We start from the raw sequence: 13,933 nt of genomic DNA, 5'->3' as shown, positions 1-13,933 counted from the left end.
AGTCCTGTATCTACCTTCTTGCAGACAGTTCCTGTATGCTCCCTCTTGCAGATCGGTGCTGTATGCTGCGCTCACAGACGCACCTATGGTTGCTCTCCTCTCTTCTCAGAAGTCTGTCTGCTCCTCTCTTCAGGACAGTCCCTGTCTTGCTCCTCTTTCAGAAGTCTGTCTGCTCTCTCTTCAACAGTCCCTGTTGCCCTCTCTTAAGACACGTCTGTCTGCTCCTTCTCTTCAGACAGTCCTGTATGCTCGTCTCTTCAGACAGTCCTGTCTGCTCGCTCTTCAGACAGTCCTGTGCTGCTCGTCCTTCAGACAGTCCTGTCTGCTCCTCTCTTGAGGTTTTATACTGGTTGGAGATGTAATACCAGCTGGAGTTAAACTTCCTCCATTCTTTCAGACAGCAATAAGAATACACAATGTGAATTGCTTTCTATTCATTGGCGTTTGTATGCATTATTAGTTGATCCAACACACACACTCAAACACACAAACACACACACACATTTTATTACTCACCCAGGTCAAACTGAAGCTTCTCTCTCTTTAGTCAGGTTCTTGTAACTGATCTGTAGCTGATCACTCTCTTTAGTCAGGTTGATATAATTGGTCTCTAACCATTTTATTAGTTCCTGCCATAAGTTAGCTGGAATAAGACAGGAAGCTGTGGTTGAGTTTCCTGAAAGAAGCTATGAGTCTATCAGTTATTTCATCAGTACACAGAAACGTGCTTATCATTTGAGAACATCTGAAAGAAAGGTGACATTTCCACGCTACAGCCCTGCTCAATAGATCTGTATCTTCATTTTAAAAATGTACAWTATTTTTTCTTAATTGTGCCAGAGATTTGTCTTCATTTTGCAATCTAGCTATAAAGAGTATAATTAAAAATCACACCATACATATAAGATATTGGACTCGCAGTGGGCCAGACGCAAGGAGATGTTCAGAGTGACTTGCACAACACACTGCAGCCCAAAGCTGACAGCAACCAGTCTGTAGAGTCTTCTCTTTGCAGGACCTGAGGACTAACACACATTTAACCTYGCTGCGCTCCAAATGGTACATTATTTTAAATGTATTGCACTACTACTTTTTACCAGGGCCCATAGGGCTCCGTTCAAAAGTAATGCACTACATGGGGAATCCCGGATACCATTTGGGACACAGCCCCTGCATCACTTAACATGGTTGGAGTGGAGATACAYACTTCAAAAACACATAGGACTGGTTTCCTGGACACAGATTAGGCCTAGTATTTCATCTAAAAAGCACTGGATATTCTGTTTTTTAGTCCAGAACTTTTCATCTGTGTCTGGGKAACCAGCCCATGGTTTTAAGTACTAATCTATTTTATGACAACGAAAACTATACTGACTTCACAAATACAAGAAAATAACAGAGAACATCAATTTATTGGAGAGTATTGCAACCCACAAGGATGTTAGTTCAAACATTTCTCCTTCCCACCTTAGCAGCTCACAAATACAAATGTCAAGGCTATAATGCAATTTGCTCTCTTACCTGATTTTTGGACAGACAGTTTTTTTGCTGTGTTGGTCTTCATATTGACATACTTTGCCGAATCCTCAGAAATGTTTGTTTCAAACTCAAACGATTTCAGAATCCCCTGCACTGACAGACACTGGCATCTCTGTTATCTTGGTTTGTGTGTATGTGTTACAGTGTGTTTCTCTACACAGAAATGTACTGCTCTGTGTGTGAGAGTTTTAACCCATCTAAAGACAGGAAGCTGTCGTATCAGTCAGGGGGGGGGGGGGGGGGTGTAACTAAGGGGACGTAGGTGGCTTAAGTGCAAAGGGTTAGGATTAGATTGACCATGAGATGTGGCTGAAATGTGTCACATTTTCATGTGACACATGTTATTCATACATTTTCATCACATTTTTTTTATTTAGAATTTGATTGTACGACGTACACTGACCAAACAGTGATCATTCTTTTGTCCAACATCTACAGACATTGAACATTTTCTTCTTCTGAAGAAAAATCTAACACAAGAGGGCACTGTTCTGCAAAAGCAACATCTTGACAAGTCTTCATGGTAAAATTCCACATGCATTTATTTGACATACAATCCACCTATAGGACCACAATATTCACCGTTCAGTTATCAACAAACCACACACTGTCCACCTAGGTAAATGCATGTCATTTATCCCAAAAAGTACTTTTTGACTTTATTGTACKTAATTATTTTCAGAATGGGTCAACCCCAATTTAAGAATATAATAATATTCACCCTTTGTAACAAAACCTATTGGCTATTAGATCACCTGAAGTTCACTTGAAAGCAACATGAGAATCATCACTGCCTTTAATTGTATAATCTTGCGCCATCCCRGCAAAGAAAAATATGACATCCTTGACTAAAACAGACTTTTACACAAAGCAACCTGCACTCTCTGAAATGTCCTGTTTTTTATTGGTAGAGCACAYAGTACAGTGCAACCTGTGTGGAGCTAAAGCCCCGTATTAGGAGCTAAATGTCATGCATAGCCTTTTTTTTATTGGCCGTTGTGGTGCAATCTGCCCTTTTCCCTTCACAGAAGCCATTGTTAAAGAGGTGGTATTAATGCGCTGGGCCAGATGGTCTCTCTTACAGGTCGGACTGGGAGTGTTTACCATGCACTGGTGTGTGGATAACAGGTGAGCAGCATATCATATCCCCATTAGCCAATCAGGACATAGCAGATGTCACATCTCTGCCTGTTAACCTGTATTTGGCATATGGTGCTGTTTAAGGGATAATGGAAGGAGAGGGAAGAGAGTTTGATCARGACATTTGTCAAGGTTTATCCCATCTCCTATTTAAGCCATCATATTTTTTGATGGATCTGAATATGATTGGATGTTAAAAACTGATTTGTAGGCCTATTGAACAAACAYAAAAATGTAACATGCTGGGATGTTGTCCCTTTAACTATAACAAATTCTCTTATGTGAATCAAGTAAAAACAATAGTTATTACAAATGGGTGACTAACAAGTTATTTCCATAGTTTCAACCTATGTTATACCCCTCCAGTCCAGTCCAGTCCAGTCATTCTCCTTATTCATGTTTCAGACAACTCTCCACTGTGAACATAAGGTAAATAAACATTATTGCAATGTGGTATCATGGCAACCAGGTAAGGGAGAACAGAGGGGAGTCTCAGAGCTCTGAATTACTGTAGTTGTCTAATAGATCACCTACAGCTTGCAGCCAGGGCCGGGCCTGGGCATAAGCGACATAGGTGGTTGCCTAGGGCCCTCGGCCGCTAGGGGGGCCCCAACCCCCCKAAAATATACACACATATATATAGACATTACCAGTCAAAAGTTTGGACACACATACTCATTCAAGGGTTTATATTTATTTTTACTAAGACATCAAAACTATGAAATAACACATATGGAACCATTTAGTAACCAAAAAAATGTTAAACAAATCTAAATATATTTAATATTTTATATTCTTCAAAGTAGCCATCCTTTGCCTTGATGACAGCTTTACACACGCTTGGCATTATTTCAACCAGCTTCATGAGGAATGCTTTTCCAATAGTCTTGAAGGAGTTCTCACATATGCTGAGCACTTGTTGGCTGCTTTTCCTTCACTATGCGATCCAACTCATCCCAAACCATCTCAATTGGGTTGAGGTCGGGTGATTGTGGAGGRCAGGTCATCTGATGCAACACTCTATCACTCTCCTTGGTCAAATAGCCCTTACACAGTCTGGAGGTGTGTTTTTGGTCATTGTCCTATTGAAAAAACATTGATAGTCCCACTAAGTGCAAACCAGATGGGATGGCGTATCACTGCAGAATGCTGTGGTAGCCATGCTGGTTAAGTGTGACTTGAATTCTAAATAAATCACTGACAGTGTCACCAGAAAAGCACCCCCACACCATCACACCTCCTCCTCTATGCTTCACGGTGGGAACCACACATGCGGAGGTCATCCGTTCATCTACTCTGCGTCTCACAGACACAACGGTTGGAACCAAATATCTCACATTTTGACTCATCAGACCAAAGGACAGATTTCCATCGGTCAAATGTCCATTGTTCGTGTTTCTTGGTGTCCTTTAGTAGTGGTTTATTTGTAGCAATTCGACCATGAATGCCTGATTCCTCTGAACAGGAGACAGATGTGTCTGTTACTTAAACTCTGTGAAGCATTTTTTTGGGCTGCAATCTGAGGTGCCGTTAACTCTAATGAACTTATCCTCTGCAGCAGAGGTAACTCTGGGTCTTCCTTTCCTGTGGCGGTCCTCATGAGAGCCAGTTTCATCATAGCGCTTGATGGTTTTTGCGACTGCACTTTAAGAAACTTTTAAAGTTCTTGACATTTTCTGCGTTGACTGACCTTCATGTCTTAAAGTAATGATGYACTGTCATTTCTCTTTGCTTATTTGAGATGTTCTTGCCATAATATGGACTTGGTCTTTTACCAAATAGGGCTATCTTCTGTATACCACCTCTACCTTGTCACAACACAACTGATTGGCTCAAACGTATTAAGAAGGAAAGAAATTCCACAAAGGAACTTTTAACAAGGCACACCTGTTAATTGAAATGCATTCCAGGTGACTACCTCATGAAACTGGTTGAGAGAATGCCAAGAGTGCGCAAAGCTGTCATCAAGGCAAAGGGTGGCTACTTTGAAGAATCTAAAATATATTGTGGGGGTTCAGTCGGGGTCTCAACTTACTGTTGAGCGTTAGAATAGTAGAATAAACAAGGTGCAATTTTGAAATGTGGTTGTGCATAAGCAGTTTTCCTCTTCTTATGTCAGTCATTGACAGTCACTCAYTTAGTGCTGTCAGCAAAAACATTTTTGTTATTGGTAAGTTAGTCTACCCAGCTATCTAAATTTGCAGAAATCATGGCCGAATTACCGACCAGGCACAAATGGCACGTGCCCAAGGGCCCTGACCGCCAGGGGGCCCTCACTGATTTTGTTAGTCACTCTCACTCAGATATCACATTAACATGGCTTGTCATGGCAAAATGTGTAGGATTTCAGGAAATTACCTTTGAAACTGCAACATTTTCTCTCGGCCCATGGCAAAAAGAATTGCAGGAAATGTACTTTAAAACTAAAAATGTTTCTCTCCGCCATCAAGAGGGGGGCCACTAAAATGTCTTGCCCACGAGGTCGGGGGTCCCCCAAACCAAATCTTGCATAGGGCCCCCAAAAGGCTAAGGTTGGCCCTGCTTGCAGCATATGTGAATTGTATCCAGTCAGACTTAGAGCACCTGTCCCATTCTGTCAACATCAGATCAGGTTACCTGTGGCATCCTGGAGCTCCTCACCTCACCCTGCTCTCACCTGGCTGGGTGGCTTCTCAATAGGTTGCACAACTTCCTGTTATTAGAAATAGACTGACCATGTTTGGCAGTGCCTTCACACAAATACTGAGTGGCGCAGAGGTCGAAGGCACTGCATCTCAGTGCCTACCAGAGTTGCTTACCATCAAAAACAATAGAGAAAATGCTTCCCATAACATTAAAAGATGGAAATAGCTGTTCTATCATTCAGCCAACAACAACAYCCAATGTGTGGTGTTCAATATAGGCCTAGATTCAATGAGACTTTTGAAAAAAACATGTTTATCCACTGTGACTGAAAATGTTGTTGTTTTATTTGACGCAAGAAACCCCTTCACAAAATAAAATACATTATTATTCCCATTCCATTACAGAGAATCAGACAAATTATGCTACCCTCTGCTTATTGGCTACTTAGCTTATTCAAGTCTGTCTCAAAATACAACACTGCCCCTTTAAGACAAAAAAAAAGCAATTTTCCTGACTTACTTTACAAAAGATGTCTAYAAATGCACATGTTTTGTGCTCCTGTAGGAAGCAATCCCTCCCCCATTGCTGACTACAAATGATCTATAACTGGGCTAATAACTCACTAACTAGCAAAGGATATTAACAAATGTACAAATGTGCACATGTTGCTACATGTAGCGCTCGCTTTGATCAACAACAAAACAAGTGCATCTACTGACAACCGCTCATGTTATAAAAACAGTCCAGTTCAAAGTGAATGCCAGATCCATATATAAATGGTCTATTGCCTATAGGCCTACTGCAGCTTTTATAMGTTATGGCGCACAGGTCTGTGTAGAGTACGGCCCTGAGTCATGCCTGTCAATGCAATAGAATCCTACTCCGATGCATTCTGCCTACAACAACATCTCTTGCATAGTTCGTTTTGCATACTAAGTCTTGCATAGTTTCTTTTGTTTCGGTATGTTGCATTGAAAGTGGCTAATATTGCGTTGATTCAATCACAATTCCCACAGTAAAGGGAAATGTTGATAGTGTTAACTAATGGGGAAAACTGAGTGAAGTTCAATCTCGTGCTTCTCTGCGCGCGTTGATATTTCTTATGCGCGCAGCTTAGAGGGAACATTGATCACAGCTATAGACAACTATTAGAGATAGATGAATGCCACTTGATTTGCAACCAGAGCCCAGAGTTTTTTCTGGTCATGAGGTCGGGGGAAAACGCCTCGCCCAAGGTTATCTCATAAGGGCCTCTCAGGCTGATTAGGGTGCTAAGCTGCTGGTGCAGGCCGTGGAGCGAGGCTGTGTTTACCAACCTTCCAAAGGCATCCTCTCTCCGCTGGTTAACTCTTGTATCATACTCTCGCTGGCAGATTTCTGGGAGCGCTGGAGGACGAAGAGGAGACAAGCTGGAACATTGCTCAGGTGTAATGAGATTTAGAGATCATCTTTATTTCATTTTCCTAATGTTGTGTATGGAAATTGATTTTCAATTAAATGTTATATTCTCGGGAAACTCAAAAACACCATGGCAATGGTTCAGCAGTTATTACTGAACAAGGCAGGTGTTCATTTCAGAATACCCAAACTCAATAGATACCTATGTCGGCCTCTTCCTTGTGTAACCATTAACCACTCGTCAAACACAATACAGTATGACCTATCTGGTCATGAATACACCTTCAGTGGTGGCCGCAGTGCTGACTCTCAGTTGCTAGAAACCCCAGGAAGAAAGCATACAGGGACACACATTTAATACAGCTGGACTGCTGGCATACGGCACCTTGCGGGCACTTAGGGCCCCGTGGACTGACACTCCTAGCAGGGCCTCACTGTCAGCCTGCGTCTGTTGTCATCACCATTATATCTCTCTGATGATGAAACGATTAGCAGACACTAGGCTAATCACAAAGCGAGCGGGTGATGGATGGGGTGGCTGATAGACTCAGGGGGTTGGCTGGGGTGCTTTGTCCAGGCACCCCTCGATCTTGTGATACCGGCAACCCCCACCCCCTATCCAACCCCTGTTACCCCCACCAGCTGCCCTGACCCCTCATCATACCCCTGCCTCTYCTCACCATGTGCTGAGAGTCAAAGGGGTCCTCCCATCAGTCATCAGAATGGAATCCCCCTACCCCACGTCACAATCAATCGCCCCCGGGACAGAGATGGATGGGGGCATCCACGGCCCTGTATCTTCTTGGTAAAGACGCTCTCACAATGGGCTTCTGTCATTGGTAGATAATAGAGCTGGTCCCAGGCATGGTGCTCAGGTCAAGTTAGCTACCCCTGGAAGGAAATATCAGAAGGCCCCGGACAYAACCCCATTTATCTGTTGACATAGCTGCCTGTTCTCCTGGACGCCACAGTCTGTCCTGAACCCCAGGGGTACACACCAATACAATAGAATTAACATGATTTTCCTGAGCTGAGTACTGTGCCAGCATATTGTGTCTTTCACATGCTATTTGATGTTCTTAAAATTACAAATGGCCCTATCTTTTGACGTATTGCACGTATTGCACTTTTCTGTCGTGTATCATTACATACATTTGAAGTGCAGTTTTTCTCGTAAATTAGGATTTTCTTGACCATTGATTGAGTCCTTAGTTGTGAATAACATGGATAATTGCATAGTTAAACTATAGGATGATGATGCCATAACACTATGATTGAGAGTGAAAGATCCTATCATATATTCACCACTGACTGTTGCCTACTATCATCATTCACATGCAGATTCATCCTCCCTGAAGTGCAATGCAGTACAATTTCCATTTAGATAAGGTGTACACACAAACATAGAAAGGACAGAAATCTAGAGAATGGGGGATCTTGATTTGATTAACTAATCATACTCTTTGTAATCCCACTCSGCTGTGGAGGGCAACGCATGACTGTGGACTCCAATCACACAACACTTGATTGTTGAGGGTATGGAGCAAATCAGCTCAAGGAACCTAAGTCCATACACTACAGAATGGCAGTGATTAACCACACAATTACGAGGTACAGCGTTTATTTCAGTCACAGCCGGCCTCCAGTGCAGGCAGTATTGGGGTATTTTAATCCTCTGGCAAATGCATGCAGGTTGTTTGTGATTAGGTGGGACAATAAGGTTTACGACCCTGTACACAGAATGGTGCATTGTTTTAAAGGAGGACCTCAAGCCACTCAAGATACATTGAAACACATATATACAGTATGTACATTATTAATATCCTCCAGGTTCTTTGACCCTACCTAATACTAGCAGAAGCCCAACTAGCTGAACCGGTAAGCTCCATGCTAACATTTTCATCACTCCCAGCTGCCTGACAGGCCTCTCTACAGGGTCACGGAGTACAGGGGWAGGTGGTGGAGGCAGTAGGGGTAGAGGGCTGGAGGGGGTCTCGGAGCATCCAGAGGGTGCGTCTGCGTGGCAACTCCACAGGCCAATCCATGACTGATCTCATCTAGTTTATTATGCAAACGGCTCCCAACTCCCACTGCATAATTAGGACTTAATTAACATGAGAGGAATCTTTCATCTCTCTGGATCCGGCCTGCTCCTTACTTCCATTTACAACATGATATTAATTTCGGAGGGAGGTATGGTACCCTTGCTGATGAAAAGATTGATAGAATTAATTAAGTCTTTTTTTTCTGGGAGAAAATAATAAGTGTGATGAGCAGAGTCTGATTAACCCCATTATAGTGACTAATTAGGGGGATCATTTAATAATCAAAGAAGAATGCTAATTATGCCATCTAAATCAGGAGTGTGTCCATTCTGGACAAGCTTTGGGAAATGTGACATTCAAAACTCATCACACATGGTCATTTTTGTGTGTGTGTATATGTTGTGTATACGTGAGGACTGTCTGAGTCTCAAATTATTCCATCTAATTGTTGTATTTCTCATGCATTGAAGAACATCTTACTGGAAAAATAAATGAATTAACAAAGGATGACAAGTTTGCAACAGATATACAAATGATTCATGACAAAGCAGCTGAATAAATCATCACATTGATACATTAGTACAAACGTTAATTAACATGAAACATTCATACGTTTCTTAGCCGCAGAAGTAATTTAGGCTCCTTTGATATAAGGGTTTCCCCCTCTGTAAATCATAATGACAAATGAATGATAAGTATTCTGAGTAGAAGAAGGGTAAGCCTAATAATCACCTAAGGATAAATTAAATGGATTTGACTAACTGACCTCAGGTTATCCTACAACACACACCCAGTCATGTCTTCTTCATCCCATCTACCCGCATTCTAAGTCATGAGTTAAGATACAGCACCATGGACAGCTACCACAGTGCCGCTCTCCATCCAGAAGGTTCTGAAGTGACATCCTTTACGCTAGCCTTTAACAGCTTGGTGGGTGTCTCAGGCCAAAGCACAAACTAATACTAACAGTTTCTGATATCGATAAAAACATTGCAAACAAGGCATAGGTGAATATGCCACAGGGTTCTCCAGAGGGTGGTGCAGTCTGTCCAACGCATCACCGGGGGCACACTGCCTGCCCTCCAGGATACCTACAGCACCCGATGTCACAGGAAGGCCAAAAAGATCATCAAGGACATCAACCACCCGAGCCACGGCCTGTTCACCCCGCTATTTTCCAGAAGGCGAGGTCAGTACAGGTACATCAAAGCTGGGAKCGAGAGACTGAAAAACAGCTTCTATCTCAAGGCCATGACTAGCCATCACTAGCCAGCTACAACCCGGGTACTCAACCCTGCACCTTAGAGGCTGCTGCCCCATGTACATAGATATGGAATCACTGGTCACTTTAATAATGGAACACTAGTTACTTTAATAATGTTGACATACTGTWTTACTCATTTGATATGTATATACTGTATTCTATTCTACTGTATTTTAGTCAATGCCACTCTGACATTTCTCTATARWATATTTATATATTTCTTAATTCCATTCTTTTACTTTTAMATTTGTGTGTATTGTTGTGAATTGTTAGATARTACTGRACTGTTGGAGCTAGGAACACAAGCATTTCGCTACACCCGCAATAACATCTGCTAAATATGTGTATGTGACCAATAKAATTTGATTTGATTTGATTGGAATAGGCCTACATTCATACTTATAGGCTGCGTTCTGATGTGATTGGTCAAAATACCCTAAACCCTAACCCTAACCCTTACCCAACCCTAACTCTAACCCTAACCCTAACCCTAACCCTAACCTTAACCTTAACCTTTACCTTAACTATTTTAAATTTGAACTTCAGTGGGGTAGGTAAGCTGTGACCTGATTCTCTGGCAGGTTATGAAAGGGGATGGTGGTTGATGTATGGTTCACAGGAACATAGAGAATGTAAGATGAAGTGCTGAGGGCTCCATTTGTCAATCGAGGGAAGATGTGGCTCATTAGGTTTCTGAGCGGCCATCTTTCTTGCTTTTCCTTGATGATGCCTCTGTCTTAAGCAGTTTCATCAAGATAATGGTGACCTCATACAATAATCCAGTTGAGCGATGTTTCTAGTTTCATTTCTGTACATTGAGTCACTACGGTCATTATGGTTGGTTGTTCATGACCTGGGGTGTAAATGGACATCACCTTARGTTCTGATCTTAAAGAAAAAGAAATACACAGCCATTAAAACAAACTAAAAAAATCCACTAGGTCACCATGCTGCCGCACTACAGACAATAACATCTACAGTCATGAGTAAAGATCTGTTAATAGAATCCACCAGGGAAGAAAATCTGCATGTTTGWTGTTTCAAAATGCATTTGGAGAATGGTTGGATTGTGTGTGTGTGTCTCCACACGTGTGTACCTCAATTTCCCTCTCTGCACCCCCATAGTGCAGCTCTGTCTCAAAGAACTCTTGTCAGATAATTGAATGAGCTGTAGCAGAGAGAAAACCTGCAGTGGGGAGCTTGGCGCCTGCTGTCCTTATTATCTGTAACACAGCAGTCGCACCGCTTGCTCTTTGTGGTTCGCTCATGAATAGAGAAAAGGAATGTGTGGAATGACAGAGGTGAACACTGAGGAGAGAGACAGGGCKTCACATTTTAACCAGCCCAGATAGAACAATCACTTTATCCACCTCCATGGCTCTGAGGTGAATTAGCGTTTAACATTCCAGGGCATGCTTGGTGACAGGAGGCTCTGGTGGAACACAACCAACGGACTGGAGAGATTTCTGAGCAGCTCTCGGAAGTTTCAGATGAGTGAAWTTAATATGCCCCAGGGCTTGGAGACATCATGTTTCAGGGAACCATTTCCATATGCTAGCTAAGGGGAGGAGAGGTTAAAGAAGMARTTTTAAGCCTTGACAATTGAGACATGGATTGTGTATGTGTGCCATTCTGAGGGTGAATGGGCAAGACAAAAGATTTAAGTACCTTTGAACGGGGTATAGTAGTAAGTGCCAGGCGCTCTGGTTTGAGTGTGTCGAGAACAGCAACGCTGCTGGGTTTTTCACGCTCAACAATTTCCTGTGTGTATCAAGAATGGRCCACCACTCAACGGACATCCAGCCAACTTGATTGGAGTCAACATGGGCCAGCATCCCTGTGGAAKGCTTTCAACATCTTGTAGAGCATGCCCCAACYAATTGAGAATGTTCTGAAGGCAAAACTCAGTATTTGGAAGGTGTTATTTAGGAAATCAGTGTACAATTCAGATATTTGTACAGTACCAGTCAAAAGTTTGGACACACCTACTCATTCAAGGGTTTTTCTTTATTTTTACTATTTTCTACATTGTAGAATAATATTGAAGACATCAAAACTATGAAATAACACATATGGAATCATGTAGTAACCKAAAAAGTTTTATACAAATCAAAATATATTTTACATTTTAGATTCTTCAAAGTAGCCACCCTTTACCTTGATGACAGCTTTGCACACTTTTGGCATTATCTCAACCAGCTTCATGAGGTAGTCACCTGGAATGCATTTCAATTAACAGGTGTGKCTTGTTAAAGTAAATTTATGGAATTTCTTWCCTTCTTAATGCATTTGAGCGAATCAGTTGTGTTGTGACAAGGTAAGGGMGGTATACAGAAGATAGCCCTATTTGGTAAAATACCAAGTCCATATTATGACAAGAACATCTCAAATAAYCAAAGAGAAATGACAGTCCKTCATTACTTTAAGACATGAAGGTCAGTCAACGCAGAAAATGTCAAGAACTTTAAAAGTTTCTTAAAGTGCAGTCGCAAAAAACATTAAGCYCTATGATGAAACTGTCTCTCATGAGGACCGCCACAGGAAAGGAAGACCCAGAGTTACCTCTGCTGCAGAGGAAAAGTTCATTAGAGTTACCAGCCTTAGAAATTGTAGCCCAAATAAATGCTTCACAGAGTTCAAGTAACAGACACATCTCAACATRAACTGTTCAGAGGAGACTGCGTGAATCAGGCCTTAATGGTCGAATTGCTGCAAAGAAACCACTACTAAAGGACACCAATAATAAGAAGAGACTTGCTTGGGCCAAGAAACACGAGCAAAGGGCATTAGAGCGGTGGAAATTTGTCCTTTGGTCTGATGAGTCCAAATGGGAGATTTTTGGTAACAACCGCCGTGTGTTTGTGAGACGCAGAGTAGATGAACGGATGACCTCCGCATGTGTGGTTCCCACCGTGAAGCAATGGAGGAGGAGGTGTGATGGTGTGGGGGTGCTTTGCTGGTTACACTGTCTGTGATTTATTTAGAATGCAAGGCACACTTAACCAGCATGGCTACCACAGCATTCTGCAGTGATATGCCATCCCATCTGGTTTGCGCTTAGTGGGACTATCATTTGTTTTTCAACAGGACAAAGACCCAACACACCTCCAGGCTGTGTAAGGGCTATTTGACCAAGAAGGAGAGTGATGGAGTGCTGCATCAGATGACCTGGCCTCCACAATCAACCGGCCTCAACCCAATTGAAATGGTTTGGGATGAGTTGGACCGCAGAGTGAATGAAAAACAGCCAACAAGTGCTCAGCATATGTGGGAACTCCTTCAAGACTGTTGGAAAAGCATTCCAGGTGAAGCTAGTTGAGAGAATGCTAAGAGTGTGCAAAGCTGTCATCAAGGCAAAGGGTGACTACTTTGAAGAATATAAAATATATTTTGATTTGTTAAAAAAAAAAATGGTTACTACKTYATTCCATATGTGTTATTTCATAGTTTTGATGTCTTCACTATTATTCTACAATGTATAAAATAGTACAAATAAAGATAAACCCTTGAACGAGTAGGTGTGTCCAAGCTTTTGACTGGTACTGTATATCGTAAAATATTGTAGAAAAAAAACAATGATTTCCTAAATATTGTTTTAGGATCTAATAGGTCAAATGTCGGACAGACATYTTGTCCACCTGCAAGGAGACAAAGTCTATAAGACTTGCTGCCCTGGTTCTTAGAAACCCCCAGTCCCTGATTAAATCTAGATTCCTCACTGGCCCTGTCCTTGATGCTGAATGGATTCTCCCTAGCAGATTACACAAAAGCCCAATAGCCCTACAGCTCATCCATTACAATCATTGATTGACAATGCCATTCATGGAGCCCATGTCATGATGAGCGTAAATTACAGTGACATCCTTTGAGCATTCTAACAGGATGGGGGTGGGTGAGATTCAGACAGTGGGCTATGGAATAG

Source organism: Salvelinus sp. IW2-2015, linkage group LG4q.2 (assembly GCF_002910315.2).
Source record: "Salvelinus sp. IW2-2015 linkage group LG4q.2, ASM291031v2, whole genome shotgun sequence".
Classification (NCBI taxonomy): domain Eukaryota; kingdom Metazoa; phylum Chordata; class Actinopteri; order Salmoniformes; family Salmonidae; genus Salvelinus; species Salvelinus sp. IW2-2015.
Note: the sequence above shows the minus strand (reverse complement) of the source record.